This window comes from Balaenoptera ricei, chromosome 5, assembly GCF_028023285.1.
Source record: "Balaenoptera ricei isolate mBalRic1 chromosome 5, mBalRic1.hap2, whole genome shotgun sequence".
Classification (NCBI taxonomy): domain Eukaryota; kingdom Metazoa; phylum Chordata; class Mammalia; order Artiodactyla; family Balaenopteridae; genus Balaenoptera; species Balaenoptera ricei.
In genome coordinates this window covers 69642190-69652149 of record NC_082643.1, presented here as the reverse complement: position 1 = coordinate 69652149, position 9960 = coordinate 69642190, and positions in this window count along the sequence as shown.

Genomic DNA, 9960 nt, shown 5'->3' with positions numbered 1-9960 from the left:
GGCAAGGAAAATGGAGCGAGATTCCCTATGTTCAAGCCTTTCTCGCTCTTAGAGATAAGGAAGAACTCTGCAAGACTTGTAAAATTGACTCTGCTGTGCTGGTCCTGATGAGACAGCCCCCATCATCTCCTCGAGAGGATCCATCTGAGCGGGGCCATGCTAAAAGGGAATCTGAGCCAGATAAGAGCCGAAGGGAGAAAATCTTTAAACCTGGGGATAGCACTAAACCCACCCCATTCTCCATCTATATCCCCCTTTGCCACCGACAGCCCCCTTAACGCCTTACCTGGGAGATCTGACTCCCACAAGGCCTCCCCCTAGAATTTGCCCTTTGGTGGAGACAACGGGTGAATTTGGACCCCAACTCATTCAGAAGACTTTTACTCTTCTAGAGTTAAAGCACATCAGACAGAAACTAGGTAAATTTTCTGATGATCCTGACCACTACATTGACAACTTCGCCCTTTGACTTAGCCTGGAAGGATGTCATGATAATCTCAGAGCAAACTCTATCAGATACTGAGAAAGAAAAGGTCCTAAAGGAGGCCTGCAACTTTGTGGACAGCCTCCATTTATGCAGCTCAAAATATCCTGTGGGGGAAACTACCATTCCCCATAAGGACCCTCACTGGGATTACAATAACCCCAATGGACAATGGGAAAAGGAACATTTTATAATCTGTATAAAATCTGGACTCCAAACAAGCAGAAGGAAACCCATTAATTCCTCAAAGTTTTCTGCCGTCAGCCAGGAACCCAATGAAAACCCTACAGCCTTCCTGGAAAGGCTCAAGGAGGCAATAATTAAATATAGCAACCTAGACCTGGACTCCCTTGAAGGAAAAACCATTTTAAAGGATAGGTTCCTTACCCAGTCTGCACCGGACATCAGGAGGAAGCTCCGAAAGCTTACGCAGGAGCCCAATGTTAATCTAGATGAACTTCTAGCTACAGCCACCACTACCTTTTATAACTGGGACCAGGAGGAGGAGGTCAAGGCTCAGGAGAGGGGAAAGAGAAAAAAAAAATAGGCAGGCCCAATTATTGGCAGCCCTACAGGGTCAAACCTCATCCGGAGAAGCCCAGACCCGTCCCAACGGAAGCCAAGACCGGTGCCAGGTCTGCAAAAAGCCTGGCAACTGGGCGAGGGAGTGCCCCAACAAGGACAAGCCTCCTAAGATACCCTGTCCAAAATGCCAAAGAAGTGGCCATTGGGGAGCCAACTGCCCCTGGGCTGAAAGGCCGAGGAGCCAGGGGCGGCCCCTTGGATGGCCCTAGATTGACGGGGGCCCTCCACTCCAGGTGGCCCCTCTGTTTAATGTCAGTATTACTGGACTGGAGCCAAGGGCAAACCTGGATGTGGCAGGTAGGACCATATCTTTCTTATTGGATACGGGGGCTGCCTACTCTGTCCTAGTTTCCTTCTCTGGAACCTTCTCCTCCGACTCCTGTCAGGTTACAGGAGCCTCAGGTAAACTTACTACTAGGCCTTTCACTCTCCCTTTGTATTGTTACTGGGAAGGATATACATTCTCTCCTTCCTGGTCATACCTGAATGCCCCCTCCCACTGTTAGGCAGGGGCGTCATGAACAAGCTGGGAACCAGACTGGTACTTGGGGGAAGCACCCCAGTAACACCCCTCCAGTTCTTAGTCTTAGAGACACAGCCCCCTCTGAGGACTGGCACACCAGCCTTAGCTGAGTTGCCAGTAGACCCCCAGGTCTGGGCCGATGGAATGCCAGGGAGAGCTATAACCGCCTCCCCAGTGCTTATCACCTTAAAGGACCCAAACTCCTTCCCCAATCAGAAACAATATCCAATTCGCCCAGAAGCCCCAAGGGGACTGCAGCATCTCATATCCAAATTTTTACAACATGGGCTACTTATTCCTTACATTTCTCCCTGTAACACCCCTATCTTACCTGTTAAGAAGCCAAACAGAGAATACAGACTGGTCCAAGACTTAAGAGCTATCAGTGAGGCAGCTGTCCCACTCCATCCCGTAGTCCCCAACCTGTACAACTTGTTGGAGACCATCCCAGGCACAGCGTCCTGGTTCACTGTGTTAGACCTAAAGGATGCCTTCTTTTCCATACCTCTGGACCCACGGTCCTACTACTGCTTTGCTTTTGAGTGACATGGGGAAGGGAATAGAGGACAACAACTCACCTGGACAGTCCTACCCCAAGGGTTCCGAGACAGCCCTCACCATTTTGGCCAGGCCCTGGCCTAGGACCTCCAAGATCTACACCTGGAAGGAGGGACTATCAGCCAGTATGTGGATGACCTTCTTATTTGCTCCCCAGACCACGAGAGAGCCTTAACTCATGCTACCCAGACCCTTAATTTTTTGGCCAAATGAGGCTATAAAGTCTCTAAGTCCAAGGTCCAGTTGGCACAGCAGGAAGTCAAACATCTGGGAGTAACCCCCTCCCCAGGGGAACGCAGGATCTCCCCTGAGAGAATACAAGGGATCTTAGATCTGCCAGAGCCAACTACCCAAAAACAGCTCCGAGCCTTTTTAGGCCTCACGGGTATTGCAGATTATGGATTCCTAATTATGGACTAAAAGCACAACCTCTTTATGAGGCCTCGAAAGTAAAATGTGATTCTGAACCTCTGCTCTGGGGCCCTAACCAAACCCGAGCTTTCCAGCAGCTAAAGACGTTACTATCTCAGGCCCCAGCCTTGGAAATCCCAAGAACTGATAGACCTTTTCAACTGTTTGTGGCAGGAAAACAAGGGCTGGCTTTAGGAGTCTTGACTCAGGAACTTCTCCCTGTCCGGAGACCTGTAGGATATCTGTCAAAGAGACTGGACCCAGTGGTCACTGGATGGCCCAGCTGTCTTAGGGTAGTTGCTGCTTTGGGCTTATTGGAGGAAGAAGCCTCCAAGCTTATGTTGGGGCAACCCCTGACAGTATATACCTCCCATCAGGTTACCGCTCTCTTGGAAGGGAAAGGCCACTTCTGGCTCACAGATAGCAGGATCCTCAAACGTCAGGCATTACTGTTGCAGAATCCAGACCTACGTGTCACGGTCTGCTCCTCTTTAACTCCAGCTACACTGCTCCTCTTCCCTGGGGAAGGTGTACCAGTTCATCAATGTGAAGATATAATATTTCATTCCTTGTTGCCCCGACCCGATCTAACCAATACTCCACTACAAAACCCTGAGGAAGTTTGGTTCACTGATGGAAGTAATTTTGTTTCCGAAGGATGTAGAAGGGCAGGGTATGCGGTGGTCTCCTTGACACAGGTTATCGAGGCTCGGACTCTTCCCCCAGGGACCTCAGCCCAATTAGCAGAAATAATTGCTTTAACTCGAGCCTTAACCCTAGCTGAAAATAAGGCCCTTAATGTATATACTGACTCTAAATATGCTTTTTTGGTTCTGCATGCTCATGCTGCTATCTGGAAGGAACGTGGCTACCTGACGGCCTGAAGCAGCCCGATTAAGTATGGACCTCAGATTCTCTCCCTCTTGAAGGCAGTCCTCAAGCCTTCCCAGGTAGCAGTAATTCATTGCAGAAGTCACCAGAAGGGTGACAATGAAATAACAAAAGGAAATCGACAGGCAGCCCTTCAGCCCTTTGTGATAGAGGGCGCCTTAGTTCCTTCCCTTAGTTCTCTCCCTTCCCTGTCTTACCTGCCTGAAGAGATCAAATGGGCCATAAATCATGGGTACCACCTTGACCCAGATGGATGGTACCGGAGAGAAACTTAACTCACCTGCCCCAATCGATACAATGGAAAATTATTAAATCTTTGCATGAGGCTTGTCACCTAGGGAGAGATGCCTTATACCAGATTGTTTTTTCTATCTTCTCTGGGAAGGGACTTTACTATGTATTTAATAAGGTAACCTCATCATGCCCTACTTGTCTGACTACCAATCCTCAGGGAAGTAAGCCACCATCGTTGTCCCTTCCCGCTCAGAGACACGGAACATATCCAGGGGAAGACTGGCAAATGGACTTTACAATGGTTCCTCCCTACCAAGGATATAAGTACATTTTGGTGTTCGTGGACACCTTTACCGGCTGGGTGGAAGCTTTCCCTACCAGGACAGAAAAAACTTCGGAGGTAGTCCAGTAGCTTTTAACTGAAATCATCCCTAGGTCTGGCCTTCCGTCGTCTCTTCAGAGTGATAACGGACCTGCCTTTGTTTCCCAAATTACTCAGCAGATATCCAAGGCTCTAGATATTGAGTACCACCTTCATTCTTCCTGGAGACCCCAATCCTCAGGAAAGTAGAAAGAACCAACCAACATTTAAAACTACTGGCAGTCCAGTGGTTAAGACTCTGCGCTTCCACTGCAGGGGGCAAGAGTTTGATCCCTGGTCGAGGAACTAAGATCCCACATGCCACGTGGCGTGGTCAAAAAAAAAAAAAAAAAACTTTAAGAAAAATAACCCAAGAGACCTCCCTCAGTTGGAAGGAAGCCCTCCCTATTGCTCTTTTAAGGATCAGAACAGCCTCAAAGTCCTTACTTAACCTTAGCCCTTATGAAATGCTGTATGGTAGGCCTTTCTTACGAGGGGACCTACTTATGGACTCTGACACTTCTGCCATTACATCTTATGTCACCTCGCTTGGACAATTCCAACAAGCCCTCCAGGACTACAGGATAAAAAGGCTTCCTTCCCCAGAGTCTGCTCCTTGCCTTTACTCTCCAGGAACACAAGTACTCATCAAAACTTGGAATGATGGCTCCCCTGATTCTCAACTTCAGCCGACCTGGAAGGGAACCTATCCAGTCTTGCTCTCCTCCTACAGATGTTAAGGTACCAGGGATCGCCAGTTGGATTCACCATTCCCGGGTAAAGCCCTGGACAGCCACCGAGTCCAAGGACATCTCTCCAGCTAAGTACACCTGTGAGCCTTTGGAGGACCTCCAACTCCTGTTCAAATGAAAACCGCAAGATAAGTACATTCTAAATTCATAAACCCACCATTCCCACAGCTGGCAGAAGTAATAGGCCTACTGTATCTCCTGACTTTTCTCATTGTGCACGCTCTCATTCTATTTTGCATATCATCACAAAATGAATTCACATGCTGCCTCTTATTTCCCTAATATGACATCTCTCCTTGAAGTTACTGGACTTTGCTCCTTTCCCTTTATTTCTTCATATTCTCACCATCCACTGACACCCACTGTAAATCAAGTTGCACAATTAACCAATAAAACTGACTGTTGGATATGCCCCAAGGGAACCCAAAACCTAGAGGAACTCTACCTATTGGCCCTCCCTACCTCCATCGAACAGCTGTATAACTTACTTTGTCAATATTATGGGATGGATTACCTTTTATATGGGGGCCAAAGGCAAGTAGACCCTGACTCTTTTGCCTTAGGCCTAGTTGTCCACGTAGGTACAGCCTCCAAGCTTCTAGGAAAGACACAACTTTGTTTCCAGAACTTGGAGGAATGGGGACACATCTTGGGCTGGTTAAATGACTCCTTTTGTAACTATACCCTCAACTTTAATCAGACTAGCCTGGGGTGGGATTCCTGGTCAGAAGAAGATGAATACAAAGTATACGAAGGTAATTTCACTTTGTATTGGGGAAACTCAAGGAAAAATGCAACGAAGAAATATATTAGTGAGGACCATATCCCCGTAAACAGCTCAGCCCTGGGAATGAATTATGTAGGGATTGGCATGACCACCAGACACCTACTTAACTTAACCGTCCTACAAAATCCTCCTCCAAAATATAATGTAATCCAATTAATATTCAGAAATTTGTTATATCAATCCCCCCATCACACTCATAATCAGTCAGAACCCAGATTCTCCCCTCTGTGTATAGATGATTACTTCCTTGGGGTTTCAGCTTCTGGATATAATCCTAGGCCATGGGACCCCAGCCTTTTTCCAGAGGAAAACTCCCAACAGGTCAAGGCCTGGCTCTGGGGACCATGACAGGGATATCCTTGAGGGGCAACAGATTTTCATTCCTATGTGGTACTGGGGTATATCTAGATCTTCCCACACTTTGGAGGGGCACCTGCACAATCATTGCTGCTGTCCCAGAGGCAACCATTGTGGCTACAAAGGATTTAGCTTCCTCAAGAGACGTTCCCAACCTTGGGTCATTCCTCAAAGAAGCCTTAAAACCTGTCCAAAAGAGACAAAAATGAACTACTGATTGGGGAGGACATACTCATGATAACCTTTTTTTTTTTTTAAACATCTTTATTAGAGTATAATTGCTTTACAATGGTGTGTCAGTTTCTGCTTTATAACAAAGTGAATCAGTTATACATGTACATATGTCCCCATATCTCTTCCCTCTTGTATCTCCCTCCCACCCTCCCTATCCCACCCCTCTAGGTGGTCACAAAGCACCAAGCTGATCTCCCTGTGCTATGCGGCTGCTTCCCACTAGCTATCTATTTTACATTTGGTAGCGTATATATGTCCATGCCACTCTCTCTTTGTCCCAGCTTACCCTTCCCCCTCCCCATATCCTCAAGTCCATTCTCTAGTAGGTCTGCATCTTTATTCCCGTCTTGCTCCTAGGTTCTTCTGACCATTTTCTTTTCTTTTTTTTTTTTAAGATTCCATATATATGTGTTAGGATACGGTATTTGTTTTTCTCTTTCTGACTTCACTCTGTATGACAGTCTCTAGGTCCATCCACCTCACTACAAATAACTCAATTTCGTTCCTTTTTATGGCTGAGTAATATTCCATTGTATATATGTGCCACATCTTCTTTATCCATTCATCTGTTGATGGACACTTAGGTTGCTTCCAGATAACCCAATTCTTGATCGGCCTGAGTGATCCATGGTGTCTTTAGAGGAGTTTTTTGGTTTGCAAGTATACCCCTCTTGAGAGGTATTGAGAGAAGAGCATTCTCAATCTTACCATCATGGTTCAAGAATCTTGGAAGGCTACAGCAGCAGCCATTGAGAAACAACAATCAGCCCTAGATTCTCTGGCTGAGGTGGTTTTACAAAATATGAGGGCCCTTGATATTATGACAGCCAAGGCCAGAGGTGTCTCTGCCCTGCTAAATGAAACATGCTGCTTCTATATTAATACCTCTGGCCAAGTTGAAGAAAACCTTCGGGTTTTAAAAAGAAACATCGAACTAATAGAGGATCTGAAAGAGAGAGCAGGACAAGGCCCTAGCTGGCTTTCCTCCCTCCTCTCCTTTATGGAAACCCAGATATGGGCATGGCTTTTGCCATTGTTGGGACCATTAGTCCTGAGAGCCTTTGTTTTGTTGTTAGGCCCTTGTATCATTAACCTACTTGTTTGACTTATTTCAGAATGCCTACAAGCTATTCGATTCCAAATGGTTCTATGATGTGGCTACCAGCCGGTTCAGCCTGGCCCTGAGACCCAGATCTACATGGGACCCTTTGATGGTCATCACTCCAGACCACCTCCTTGCTGAAAGAGAGCAAGAGGAGGGACCCAATCAAAACTCTGTCCCTTACCAGCAGGAAACAGCCAGAGTGGTTGTTGCCCATGTCCCAAAGAATTGGGTCCCATACTCTTGAGATGGGAATGTTAGGTAGTTAGTCAGACATTAGCAGCAAGGGGATGACAGTGGTGAGAAAAACAAGGAGAAGAAATCGAGTCACACACCCAACCATCTGGGGGCCCTCCCAGACAATAGCATCAAGGAGGTGACAGTGGTGAGAAAAACAAGGAGAAGAAATCTAGTCACACACCCAACCATCTGGGGACCCTCCCGGACATTAGCAGCAAGGAGGTGACAGTAGCGAGAAAGACAAGAAGAAATCGGGTCACACACCCAGCCATCTGGGGACTCTCCCTTGATCCCACCCAGAACGGATGAAACTATGGTCGTATGGTGGGCAGCTTATCCTGATAAAGAGGGGCACAGTAACACAAGGGGAGTTCCCTGGGCTGCGCATGCCCAGACCAGACAGGTGTATAACCTATAGTAAACCCAAACTCATTATACCATAATCATAATAAAATCTACATGTGTTTTCCCGCCCCCCACCGTGGGCGTTTTTTGCCGATTCACGGGTGAGAGCATGCGCAGCTGCTCTCAGAAACAGCTCTCTCTCTCTCTCTCTCCCCCCCCCCCTCTCCCTCCCTCCCCCCCTCCCTCTCTCTCTCCCTCCCTCCCTCCCTCCCTCTCTCTCTCTCTCTCTCTCTCCCTCTCCCTCTCTCCGAGAGTGTACCTATGCTTAAATAAACTTTGCTTTGTGCTTAAGCTTAACTTTGCTTTGTGCTTAAGCTTAACATAGTAGTTTGCAATTCTTTGCTTACTATTGTGAACCGAGATTGCTGGTCCGGACCTTCCGTTGACCTCCTCGGTTGAAGCTATTTTACAGTGAACGTCCACCAGGTGACAATTTAATCAGCAGAATGCTCCTCCAATCTCTGATTGTCCTACTGTGCCTTAAAGCTTCAGGAGAAAAAAATAGGGTATTGAAGAAGGAAAGCACCGCCTGGCCCGTCAGAACAACCAACTTCATCCGTGCATCCATCCATGCTTTCATCCATGCGTGCGTGCATCCATCCATCCACTACCATGTTTTAAGAAGTGGGGACACAGTGTTAAGCAGACAACTACCCTCATAGAGTTTTCAATCTATGAATCACTGGGGTGGCTGATCTGCTAGCCAGTTTGCCCTCATATCAGAGCAAAAGAAGAACATTTCATCCCAAATAATCGTTTATTCTAGAAAATTTAGAAAATATACAAATAGAAAGTGATGATCATCTTTATTTCCTAGAGCTAATCATGGTTCAAGAATCTTGGAAGGCTACAGCAGCAGCCATTGAGAAACAGTGCAGGAAACACAACAACCATAGGCTATTTCGAGAAGAGAGGCATTTAATATAGGGAATTAGTTAACCATTAACATTTTGGTGTATTTCCATTAACATTTTGGTGTATCTCCTTAAGGTCTTCTGTGTTTGTGTGTGTGTAACAATAGTGAAATAATGCAGTACATAATTTTACGTCTTGTTTTATTATTCGTTTAACATTATATCATGAGCAATTTCCTGTGCTATTAAAACTTAAAAATATGACTTTTAGTAGTTGCTTGATGTTCCATTCTATAGATCTATTAAATTAATTTTTGCTAAACATTTAGATTGTTCTTTTTTCCTTTTTTTTTTTTTTTGCTTTTAATTAATACTAAAATAACATCTTTAAACCAAAAATTGTACCCAAGTCTCCTTAGGATTTCCCCTTAGATCGCTAGAAGTGTAATTTCTGGGTCAATGGATATGAAAGTTTTATGGCTTTTGCCAAATAGCTTTCCAGAATAGAAAAGATTCCATTCTAGAACATCTGGAAAATTTAAAAATCATTTAGCTCAGTGTTTGCTGTCATGCATATCAATCACAATGCCATATTTGGCTGAATGATGGTGTCTTCTTACAGGTCAATGTTTGGACACAAGCTTTTTAAATTATAGGTTTTGAGAGGGTGACTTTGAATGAACCATGCTGAAAACAATGGACGTTTTTGGTGTTTTTCTCTCTCTCTCTTTTTTCTTTCTTTCTTTTTTTTTCCATTCCTTACAGCTCACCTTCCTCATTCCCTTTCTTACTCTTCTTACTCATATCATTTCAAACCCTCTACCCCATTTCCATGCCTCCACCTATGCTGGTAACCCATCCTTCCATGTTTTTCATCAAGCTTACGTAATCAGGTACACATGTATGCAGACACATGCACGCGCACATGTGCACACACAATCTTGTTATTTTACAGAAATGCTATCTCATTATATTCACTTCCACATAAAAGAAAGAAAAAAGAAAGCAGTGCCTCTGATGGTGAGTTCAGCAGGGTTTTCTGGGAATCATTACTGGAGGTCCAGCTTAGAGCCAACTGTCCTAGCTCTTTCAGTAATAACTTCTGGTATTAAGTTCCTTTCTAATTAAAGCAGCTAGAGTGGTGCCTCTTTTCTTCACATGAATCCTGGCCTTATTCAAATA